This window comes from Rattus norvegicus, chromosome 1 (genome assembly GCF_021556685.1).
Source record: "Rattus norvegicus strain SHRSP/BbbUtx chromosome 1, alternate assembly SHRSP_T2T, whole genome shotgun sequence".
NCBI classification, from domain to species: Eukaryota; Metazoa; Chordata; class Mammalia; order Rodentia; family Muridae; genus Rattus; species Rattus norvegicus.
Window position 1 is genome coordinate 60,038,387 of NC_141534.1, and position 12,439 is coordinate 60,050,825.

Genomic DNA, 12,439 nt, shown 5'->3' on the forward strand with positions numbered 1-12,439 from the left:
GATCCCAGTATCTCTCAGGAGGGAACCTTTCATTCCCAATATAAAGTACTGAAGACTATTGGAAAAGGAAGCCATGCCAAGTCCTCCTGGCCCACCACCAGCTCACAGGAACCCCAGTGGCGGTCAAAGTTCTCCGAAAGAACAAGCAGTGGTTCCGGCCAGCCATGACAGAAGCAAACATAATGAGAAAGATCAACCACCCCAACATTGTTTCTCTCTTACAAGTCATTGAAAACAAAACTAGAATATACCTCATAATGCAGCTGGTGGAAGGCCAACAACTCTACCAGTACATCAGAGAGTCAGGGCACATAGAGGAGGATGAGGCCCGGCAAATATTTGAACAGATATTACCAGCAGTGAGCTACTGCCATGGAAAGGGGATTGTTCACCGAGACCTGAAAGTGGACAATATAATGATCGATAAAAACAAAAAGGTCAAAGTCATCGACTTTCAGCTAAGCACCGAAACACAACCTGGACATATGCTAAACCAGCACTGCGGTGCGTAATCTTTTGGTTCCCCGTAACTCTTCCTTGGACTTCTGTATGACGGGATGAAGAATGACATGTGGACAATAGGAGTGGTCTTGTATTATATGGTAGTGGGAAAGCTTCCATTTGATTCAGTGATCATCCAAGAATTACAAAAACAAGTTGTTGCAGGGGTGTATCCTGCCCCCTGTGGGGTTTCAGAAGACCTGGAGAACCTCCTTAGTCAATTACTAACAGTAAATCCAATGTATAGACCAACAGCCAGTGAGGTGATGAAACACGCCTGGTTCAAAGAACACGGGAAGGGGTTCACAGGTCGTTGTGAAGAACTGCTTCCCCTCAGGCCAGACCCTGAAATTTTGGGTGCGAGGAAATGCATGGGATTTCAAGCCTCTGCAATAAAATACTCCCTAATAAAAAGAAAATATAATGAGGAAATGGCAACTTATTACTTCCTACAACAGCAGGCCCTCCCGGGGTATGACTGCACAGCCCAGGCACAGCAAGTGAGTCCCATTGCAGCCCCATTTCCTAGCCTTGATCCTGCAGGTGCTTTTAGATTACAAAGAAAGAGGAGTGGAAGCCTGCCAGTCCTTGACACCTTGCAGGTGTCATTCTCCCACGGTCAAGTATCAAAGTATGGCCAGAATGCTCATCCAAAAGGAGGAAGAAGGTCAACTGTGCCTGGTCCTCTCAGGGCACTACCACTATCACAAATGTGCCATGAGTGTCCCATGCATTCAAACAACAAGCATCTTCAGAGAGAAGAGTAGCAACAAGGAAATAAAAGAAGATAATCTACTCTCCCACAGAGCCCCATTAGAGGATAAGCCCATCTCCAGCAGGGTCCGGCACAGAGGTTTTAAGGTGTGGACCAGGAATATAGCAAATGCCCTGATTAATCTTTGTTGCTGCTTGCCAAGGAGAAAGAAACCTCGCCTGGGGCAGAACAGCATCTCACCCGAGAAATGAGCCACAGGGAGAGTCCAGAGAACAAGCAGCAGGCATAGCCCAGGTATCTTTGTGCTTTGTCCTTTCCAGTTTGCTCTATACTCCTCCTTCCTCTTGACTCTGGTTTCCATTTTCCCCACAATTCTTACCTTGTATCTTCTCTAAGTTCTTTATGAGGTTTCCCCAACGCCAAGCCTCCTGCCTCTTCTTGATTTCTCCTCTTCCCAGCAGGGACCCAATATGAATGATGAGTTCCCCACTCTACAGATTTGTCTTGTTGACCCATCCCTTCAGATGGACTCCATCCCCCCCTTAGGCCAATAGCTCCCACAGGGTGAGGACTAGAGGTTCATGGGATCTTGGACTCTTCCATGGGCTACTGGTCCTAGCACATGTGGTCATCAATTCCAAGTGCTGCAGAACAGAGTCTTATCTTTTCAAATGTGACGTCCCATTCCATTAAGCCTTAAAATTAATAACAAGGTTTGTCATTGAATAAGTATCAACAACCTAGTTTGTGGGTTATTGTTGATGGTCAGAATCCTGGATGCATGCATAGTTTTTTGCATACTGATTTTTTTTGTTCCTAAGGCCTACTGATTGGTAACATTTCTAAATGATTTCTTTCAAAAATCTTAACTGAGAAGTAGAAGAGAAGAAGTAATAAAATAATAAAGCAATCAACGCTCCAAATGGTAATCTAAGTATTCTACCTCATATTTTTTTTTGCTTAGAGTAAATTCTTTTTTTCTTTCACAGTGCCATCTTGAAATTCTGTCATATCCTGTGTATAAACAGGTGGTGATTTCAGACACATGGCCAATGAAAAGACACCAGCAGAAGCTACAGCACCAACAGGAGTAACAGCAATAGCACCAGCAGCATTAGCAGTAGCAGAAGGAGGAAGAGGAAGAAGAGGAGGAGGAGGAAGAGGAGGAGGAGGAGGAGGAGGATGAGGAGGAGGCAGAGCAGGAGGAGGAGGCAGAGCAGGAGGAGGAGGAGAAAAATCTGGAGGAGAAGGAATAGGAAAAGTGGAATATGAGGAGAAGAAGGAGGAGGAGAAGGAGGAGAAGGAGGAGGAGGAGGAGTAGAAGGAGGAGTAGGCAGACCAGGAGGAGGAGGCAGAGCAGGAGGAAGAGGAGAAAAATCTGGAGGAGAAGGAATAGGAAAAGTGGAATAGGAGGAGAAGAAGGAGGAGGAGAAGGAGGAGGAGGGGTAGGAGGAGGAGGAACAGGAGGAGGACTTTGTTTCCCTGTCCTGGGATAATTGCTGAATGACTTCTTTTGGAGACAGATACTATGCTGAGCAATGTTTATGAAACAAATTATCAGAATATTAACCATTCATAGAAGACATGTCAATATTCCTGAAGAGGATCACCCCTGGAAGACAGAGTTAGATGGCAGTGCAAGCTGTGCGGAAAGTCCTTAATGAGGACGACTTTCTCAAAGCTGATGATGTAATAGTTCTGAAGGAGCATTTTGTGGGAGTCAGGGTCCCATCTACCTCTGTCTGGGCACACAGAGCTCCTGGCCTTGCATCCTGCCTGAGAGGTGACCTGGATTATTGGCTTCCCTGGTCCACACAGGGTCCTGGATTGCTTGGTTGCCCCTCATTCCTGGTCTACCCTGTGCCCCATGGTGTTTGCAGCTTCTATGGGCTGAATTTAATCAGTGATTCACTGGAGCTGGATCTGAACCCAAACCACAGGGAAGCCCTGGTCACTGAGGACAATAAGAGCAACAGACAAGATCTCCTCCACTGCTTCTCTCTCTGCTCCACAAGGCAAGGCAGCTCTCACACAGGAGGCATCCAGCCTAACTCCCAGCAGGGAGAGTGTGAGATGTCTGTGGATGAGCCCACATTACAGTACGATTCTGTGGGAAGACATCTGGTAGCTTCTGGTGCAGCTGCAGCAGTCAGGACACATGGAACTACAGTGGAGGTGAGCTATAGGACCAGGTAGCAAAGAGTCTGATCTGGCCAATGCTGATCTGAATCCCTGGGTGCTCAGGGCTACACTGAATGCCAGTCATGGGCATGCAACGTGTCACTAACACTGTGTGTGACCACATTGTGAAAGTCTTGTCCAGAAAAAAAAAGTGGTCTTGAGCACTGAGTTTCAGTCCCGACTCATGGGGTACAGGATAGCAGATTGACCTGAGTATGAAATCGCATGAGTATGCCCTCTGGCTGCTCCCTGGGCTCAGGATAGATGGGCCCTGAGAAGGCACCATTCATGGGTCTGCAGGAGTAGGGGAGGTCTTGGCATTCATGAGGCACTCCTAACCCTTACTTGAGCCACTCTGGGGAGGAGATGGCATCATTTGTGAGATGGGCTTATGTGGGACACTATGCTTCGATGTATGGCACAGACAGCTCCCGTCCTCCTTGCTGACAGTTCAGATCCTCAGCTGGCCTCATCTCAGACAGTCCCATGAGGAGTGGTGTTTGGTTCCTGCTTCACAGTTAGGGCAGGAAAACACCTAGGATACGATGGGCCACTGCAGTGAGTACGGGCCATGTGCCTGTCTTGTCCTTGCTTACTTGTTTTTTCCTCTTCCTCCTCCTCCTCCCCCTCCTTCTTCTCTTCCTCTTCTTCTTCCTCCTCTTCCTCCTCCTCCTCTTCCTCCTCTTCCTCCTCCTCCTCCTCCTCCTCCTCCTCCTCCTCCTCCTCCTCCTCCTCCTCCTCCTTCTCCTCCTCTTCCTCCACCTAATTTCAGGAACCACCCAGAGACCTTCACAGGAGTGTAGTTCATGCTAATCAGAATGCAGGGCTGGAGATCAAATTCTGGGTAAGGTCTCCATCCAGCCCTGGTTGCTCCCCCACACACCCTGCCTACCTGAGATTTCCACATTGTGTTCTCAGGGTCGTGGAGAATCCTCTACAGTTAGCCCTGCTGATACAGCCAGTTTCTTGGGAACACTGGGTTTAGCAGGAGTCCTCTCCATCAGGCTCAGAACCTTAGAGTGAGTGAGAGGGCTTCCTGAGTGGCACACTAGAACCAGAAAGGTGTAGAGCCCTCCAGTGGTAGTCATGTAGTACTGCAGGAGTTTATTTCCTGATTTCTTCACCTCTACCTTGTTCTAAAGCCTATTCAGGGACCCCTAGGGACCTAAGAAACTTGACTTTGGACCCCCATAGCGCAACAGAGAGACTAAAGCAGCAGCCCTGTGAAACTTCTGCAGAGGACAGTGTGGGCTCTGTGTTGTAGAGTGGCTGTGGAGTGGCATGAAGGCTGACTGACCAGCCAGTCACAGAGAGCTAGGGACAGTTAGATTCTTGGAGGAGGGAGCATGAGCGGCAGACACAGCAGAGTTGAGGCCTTCAGAGGAGCCAGCTCATTTAATAGAGAAGCATATGCCCTCACAAAAGCCTGTCAGCTTAAGACACTGCACTGAAGACCTGACCCAGTAACATGCCTCATTTACACATCACCTACCTGTGCCTTGTGTATGGTCCTCAGGTTAGATCCTAAGTCCATCATGACTTAAAAGCAGAAGTTTGCACATCACGCAATGTGGAGGCTACTCTCAGCTGATGGGACCCACGCAGTCTGTGGACAAGTTTGCTTAAGTGAAAGTTGGCCGTCCTTGAACTCTCGGGTCTTCCAGGGTAGTGTGTGTTGACCACATGCAGAGTCATTCCTAAAGACATAAGTGCCAAAATTCAACAATAGGGAGAGAATCCTGTACTGGATGGAATCACTCGGCTCAGTGTGGACACAAAGATATCCTATGCCATGGCATGGAGGCTCCCAAGAACTTCTAGGATGAATGTGAGGCACACAAGAGCCCACAGTGCAGCCTGGGAGAACATTAAAGTATCTGGAATTATCAGGGACCCTAAGGTATGTTGGGCAGGATATGGAGCTGATGCATGCTGGAGAAGGTGTCATGAAGGGACATGGGCAGTAGAGGGAGGTCTATGACTGCAAGGCCTGCCTAGGCTCCAATAATCCAAACTGGGTACTGCAGAATTTCCGAGATCACAGCTCTGCAGTTACCCTTCTCATGTCCTGGTTTTCACTACTGCACCCAACACAAAGCCTCCCTTGCAGTATGTCTCAGATCCATTTGAGACTCTGCAAATCAGACATCTTTGTACGGAATGGAAAAGAACCCTTACTGCACAACTCAGGTTGTGGAGGCTGGTCCATCCTGTCTGACAGTGTTTCTGAGGCACTGGTATAGGGCTGTTTGGGGTCTCCTCTCCTCACCTTAGCCAAGGAGGTCCAGGGTCATCAAGCAGGTACAGTCCTGGGCTCTGATATGGTTCATGGTATGTTATCTACTCATGGAGCCCTCAAGATTTCTTTACTGCCCAGGCTCCAAAGAAGTATTTGATGTACCTTTACTTGGATGAGAGGAGACTTGAATGTCACTGCTGCTCACAGGTTCTTGGAGGTGAGCCCAATAGTGGATGCATTTTTGTGAGTCATATCTGCACCTCCTCCTAACATCTGTTAGAGTAGATAAAGTCTGTCTGGCTGGGTGGGGCAGTACCTCCTCATCTAGGCCTTCTTGTGTGCATCTTGACCTCGGCCAGAACATGTGGAGTTGGGACAACCATTCTGGATGTCAGCTGATGCAATGCCTCACACAGAGGTGCCGGCAGAACTGAGGGTTCTATTCCCTGGACATTGTGACACGAAACAGACTGGGAACAGTGGGAAGAGGAGGGTCCACAAGGCTAGCTCAGACTCCAATCTCTAAAGATCAGATTTCATCTTTCATACAAAATCTGGTGAACTAGCCCAGTACAAGACTCATATTACCTTCCATTAGAAAACCTTTGGGAACAAAAACCCTATTGTAAAGTGGTGTCTGTGCCAACTGTGGGTGCCTGGCATCAGTCAGGTCTGGTGTCAGGATAGGCCCATCCACAGACATACACAGGAACACACACACACACACACACACACACACACACACACACACACACACACACATCATTTCATGCAAGCCTACACCCCCCCCCAATCACCTGCTATCTTGGGATGTGTCCAGGCTGCCTCAACTTAGCTTCTTCCCACCACATATGTCCCTAAATTGTGTGAACCAGGGGTGGTCACTCCCCTTGCTGGGTTCCCTATTCCTCAAGTTCAGGTGAGGTCACTCTGCTCCTCCTGATCCTTTCCTGGTCTAGAGCTTGTCACCTGACCCTGTGGTTCACAAGTGCTCCCAAGGAAGAAATAATCCATGTCTCCATGTTTACGTGGTTGCCCATACTGCTGATTCCTGGCAGGAGTCATGTGTGGATGGGTACTTGACAGGGTCTTGGTCCTTAGTTTGTCAGTGTCTCCATGAACACAGCATTCCTGTGAGACCAAAGCACTCCAGACACAGCTTGGGATATGCTGAGTGGCATGGCAGAGTATGCCCATGAAGAGCAGGCAGGCCCAGCATGGCCACAGAACAGCCATGGATGTGCCTGTCTGCCTTTCCCACCAGAGCATGACCTGCTGTAACAGGTGCTTGTCATTATCTTGGGGAACACAGCAGTGAGAACCCTGTTGGGGCTTCTGGTCTCCATGGAGCAGGCAGGGGCCTTGTGCTCACTTGTCCCTCACTAGTCCCCTTGGCCCAGGGATTGTGGTTTTCAGGACTCCCAGAAGCATCAGAGGCCAGCACAAGTCATCCTTAGTGTGTGCAGCAGCTACAGGTGCATGCAGGTCAGGACCTGTGCCCTGTGTCTTCAGAGACAAGAAGGAGCCAAGAGTATTGGCTGACCCTGAGAAGCCACTTGGGTCTCATAAAGATTCTATTTATGTCCTTCCTCTGGGCCTGTGGAGACATTGTAGGGAACTATACCAATTTCCTTGGATGCCAGGCTGTGCAGAACTGCAGACTGTGGTCACAATCCATAGGGAATGGACAGGACAATTACAGGCCACGCTCTGCCATGCCTCTGCCTAAAAGTGTGAATCAGGGGTCAGGGTATGGGCATAAGGAGGAGCCCACACAGATTCGAGTCTCCTTCCAATATTCATCTGTGGGCTGGGTAAAGAAAGCCAGCACAAAATCACAGTAACTTTATATGATTGTCTTTTAAAAGAAACATCAAAGATAACAGGTGTAAATCATGAAAATGGCATCTGTGTGTGCGTCGACAGCTGTTTGCATGGAGAGTGTGTACCCACACTCCAAGCACAGACTACAGGCATGGGGAGTGTCTGTCTACACTTGGAGCAGAGCATACATGCTATCAAACACACAATAAAGGCCATCATGCCCAGGCCCTGGGTATATAAGCCACTGAAAGCCTCTCACTCCTCAGTGGGGTCTGATGTCCAATACCTTAGAGACATCTGCAGACTGTGCTGCCAGAACATGAAGAGCCATGAGAGTCTCCCCCGGAAACTCTGTAGTCTTGCTGGAAATGCAAGAGGAAAGCCCAGCCTCTAGGCCAACGTGTAGCATAGTTCATACAAGTATCACTGACACACAAACATGTTGAAGACAACATGGCAGGGCCTGGCAGAGCTGTAACTTGGCCAAAGGTGGAGTGTCTGGGACAAATGAACAATCATGGCTGTGGTAGCTCCCTAAAGCCTGGATTTATGCCCCCTCTATTATGAGGTCTCTGAAGAAGACAAACGGATGGACTCCTAGAGCATCCTGTTGATTAGCTTGCTGTTCAGATGTGGGATGTGGTCACAGTGCTCTGACAAGGCCACAAGAACATCCATGGGAGTGGAAACTAGCCTAGGTGTGTCCTACTGTGCCCAGGGATCTGCACTCTGGCTTATGGTGTGGAGGCTCAGGGTGCAATGGGTCAAGGTGTGGCATAAGGAGGAGCCCACGCAGCATAGCATGTGAGTCCTTGAACTCACTGCATTTAAGTCCTGGGGTGAGTCTCATGTGGTCAAACTCTGCATGACTCAGGTGACTGACATCTTACCTGCTGTGATTGACATCACCGGCTTTTACAATGTGGGTGTAGCCTTAAGAGCCATGTTATATACTTGTCAACTGGAAAACAGAACTTGTGTTTCACTTAGGATGGATGTGTGTCCTTCCAAAGTGTGAGTGTACCATACTTTTGTTTTCTTCCCTCCCTCTCCACTTCCAAAGTCTGGAAGGCCTCCTTGATGTGGGCTCTAGACCGCCAACGCTCACTGCAATGATCACTTGGGTTTGCCATGAATGAACTTCTGTACTGGGAACTGACCTGGCACAGGGCTAGGCTTCCCTTCCTTGCTGACCGAGCAGAAACCTGTGACAATCAAGTGACACCTGAAAGAGTTCCTGTGCACCAAGTTGGGGTGCAGTTCTCTGAGTTGCATGCCTCTGTGGATGAGTCCCACAAACGCCAAGGCACTGGTGACAGGCCTGGAAAAGGACAGCATAAGTCACAGGAGACCCCATGTTGATCTGGCAAGGGATAAGCACTCTTTGCTATGATTAACCTTATCTTGCTCATGGACAGACAATTCTCATGTGAACCAAGTGTGCTAAGTTTAAGAAAATGGTCTGGGGCTGGAGAGCAGGCTCAGTGGTTCAGAGCCTAGCTTGAAAAGCACTTTCAAAGGTCCTGAGTTTGATTCCAGTCACCATATTATGGATACTAACTAACTATAATCAGTTCTGATGCCCTCTTTGGACACACAGATGTACATGCAGATAGACCACTCAAATAATTGAATCTTAAAAGAAAGGAACAAAGGAATGAAAGAAGGAAGAAAAGAAAGTTAAAGAATGAAAGAAAGGAAGGAAAGTATGAAAGAACGAAAAATCAAGAAAGGCAGAGAGAGAGAGAGAGAGAGAGAGAGAGAGAGAGAGAGAGAGAGAAAGGAAGGAAGAATGAAAGAAAGAGAGAGAGAGATAGAAAGGAGAAGAAAAGAAAGGAGGAAGCAAGCAAGCTGGTCAGCTGTAGAGAAATGGGCCTGTAATACCAGACAATCAAGACACACAGTAGGAAGGGGGATCAGAAGTTCAAGGCTGGCCTGGTCTACAGCATGAGTTCAAGGTCACCATGGACAACTTAGTCACACCCTTTTTCTAAAGGTGAGGAGGGCTAAGGCTACTAACTCAGTGGTAGAGTACTCGTGGGGAAAGCAGACTGCTGTCCATTGATACCTCTCCTTCCTTGCTCTGAAATACACAATGGTATTAGAAGAGTCAAAGGTTCTTGGCCTAGTATCCACTATTCTATTTGCTACATCGTTAAGGGTGCAGTTTTTGGTATTTTGGTCAGGGATCAAATCTATGAAATAAAACTTAAGCAATACTCTTATTGCTGTCAGAGTGGCAGGTGGATGATAAATGCTTGACCACCTGCATCAGTACAAAGCTGGTTCCTTGGACTCCCTGCAAACACATCACTGCTAACTGTATGCCCTGTGTAGGCTTTTCCAGCACTGTACATAGCTTGAAATCCTTCCCTGCTATGGACCCTTGAGTGGGCATCCTGCCTCTCTCAGTCTCAGAATGGAGCACCTGGTCACCTCTAGGCTCACAGTTCAGGGACCTCTTCCATCCCATGGTGAACAAGACTGGCACGGCTGCACACACCTTGAAAAAAGAATATTTTGGCAACCCTTAATGAAAAAGATGGTTCTTACTTTCCATTATGGCATTCTATAAAATACGGGTATTTCCTGGTACAATTACACATGTCATTGATTGTGTGTGTGCGTATGTTTTTGGAGGTTGGAGGGGGATAATTCATTTCTCTAAGCCCCTTCCTCAATGCGAGGTGAAAAACATTGACTCTCATACAGACTTTTAATAATTACACAGTTATTTACATATTTTTAAGATTTGTTTATTTTTCCAACTTTTTTTAGCGCTCTCTCTCTCTCTCTCTCTCTCTCTCTCTCTCTGTGTGTGTGTGTGTGTGGGTATGTGTGTGTAATTAGATATAATACTCAGGGTCAGTACATCCTACACTTGAGCTACCCTATAATTTTTTATGTTTTAAACAGCTTTATTATGATATCTTTGACATATAAAGCTGATATGTGCTAGAGGTGAGCATATTGATGTTCTTAAAGACATGTTCTTTCTCAGATACAGAACGCAAGCTGGCTAAAATCCTTGCTGCTCTTGCAGATTAACCTTGTCATGCACTGAAGCAATGGGGCGCATACTAAGCACACTCCCTGAGATGCCTCCTAGGTCGGTAGCACTGGCTCCATCCCAGGCACAGCTGGAGTGGGCAGCTGTAAGGTTGAGGACCTGCATTTAGGACACTGGGCCCCAGGAGCACCTTACCTGCAGGTCATCCTTTGTACCTCTGAATGTCACTCCTGGGTTCTCACTGCCTGGCACTTAACCATAGACACCACTGTAGAACTGTCTAAGGCCAGAAGGGCAAAAACATTGTTGTTATAAATTTCTACTATGTAAACGTCAAATGTTGAGCTTCTTGAACAGTATTCTGAAATGAACCTGGGAGAAACACAAGAAATATGGTCTGAAGTCTCTTCTGGAACTGCCACTCCAGCATATTCTTCCACAGGCAGTCACTCTCCTCTGCACTACCGTCCCCCTTGTTTTGCAGCTCATGGATCTCCTTGCTTAGCATATCCACAAGGTGCATTTGCTGTTGCTTCTCCAGCTTCTCCCTGGCATCTTGTTTCCATGGGTCTGGAGACAGACTCCCCAGAGGACAACTCCTCTTTACTGATAGTTATGAACTGCAGATCCCTGTGCTCAATAGTGGGGGGCTGCTGCGGGGACTACAACACCAGAATGACTGTTTCTTGGGGCCTCTGCAGTGTGGAAGGTTTTCCTGGTTTGGTCGGTGTGGTCAAAGATGAGAAGGAAGCAGGTTCAGGGAATGAGAGTGCATCTGTCACCCATTCCTCTCCTGCTCCCTGTGCTTCCTCTCTGCTTCCTTGTCCAGGCAGGCCTTCTATATCTCAGACCACCGCTGCTGCTCCTCACTCTCTTTTGCTAGCCAGCAGCCACCTGAACAGACTGGGATCCTGCCTTGTTTGCAGAAGGTGGTGGGAGGGGCAAATCCACTAAAATGCCGCCAAAATCTGGTGTAGTGGACCTGTGGTAGAGGAGGTGGTGGAGGGAGGTCTGTTCATATGGGCTGGGAGACAGTGACAGTGGTGGGCAGCACCTCTGCTGGGGTTTCCCAATGGCCAGGACCACTCTTAGTCAGAGTGGAAGCAGGGGTAACTGACTTGGAGGAAGGGTTCAGGTGCTCCTGTCTGGATGTCATAGATTACAATGAGGAGCTCTGGATCCACATATTACTGTCACACTAGAGACCCTTGCCAGCCTCTACTCAATGGAGCTCAAGTAGGTAAAACTCTTCCTGAAGTTCTTCCTTGGAAGAGGTAAGAGGCTGAGAAAAGAAAAGAGGAAGCTCTACTACTTCAGGGACTCACCAGAGATGTTAGCAAAATTTCATGCATGTTTCTTCCTCACAGAGGAGGTAACAAAAACTGGGGAATGGGTGAATAACCAGACCTGACACTGCTTTATGGCTCACCTGCCAAGTAGCCAGCTGTTCCTGTGTCTATGAAGGAATAAAAAGATTTTTCTATACACTGATGCATGCTGTTTGTGGCACTGTCACTCCTGCAATTTAGCTCCTAACCAGGTCTAGGTTGAGGGGTCTGTTCTTGTGAAATGTAAAGAAATAAACAATCAGATGCTTGAAACTGCATAAAAGGCATACTTTTTCCTCAGGGATCTGTTTTACAATCTTTTAAAAAGCATTCAAGGGGGTTGAAACCCCGAAAGGAGCTTTGCCATTTCAGGAAAGGGCGATGGAGGGAAGATTTGTATGGTGGGTTACTGGGAAGACAGGAAGGGCTAATATTGGATTATAAAGGAAATAAATAAACGGTTTTCTAAAAAGCATGTATTTTAAATGCTGTGCTAAAAATGTAATGTTGACCCTATGCTTTCAATAAAAAACATTTCACATTTTCTTATTTACTCATTTATACTAATTCTCATTTTCCAGATTCATTAATTTAGTATTAGTTTACTTGAGTAGCGTAATAAAAATAAAACTTCAGTGAAC

General features: G+C 47.4%; 1 pseudogene; it reads left to right on the plus strand.

The window, feature by feature from the left end:
• Positions 1-257: 257 nt before the first annotated feature.
• LOC148007050 (sperm motility kinase Y pseudogene) overlaps positions 258-12,439 on the plus strand; it is an 86,804-nt pseudogene continuing 74,622 nt past the window's right edge.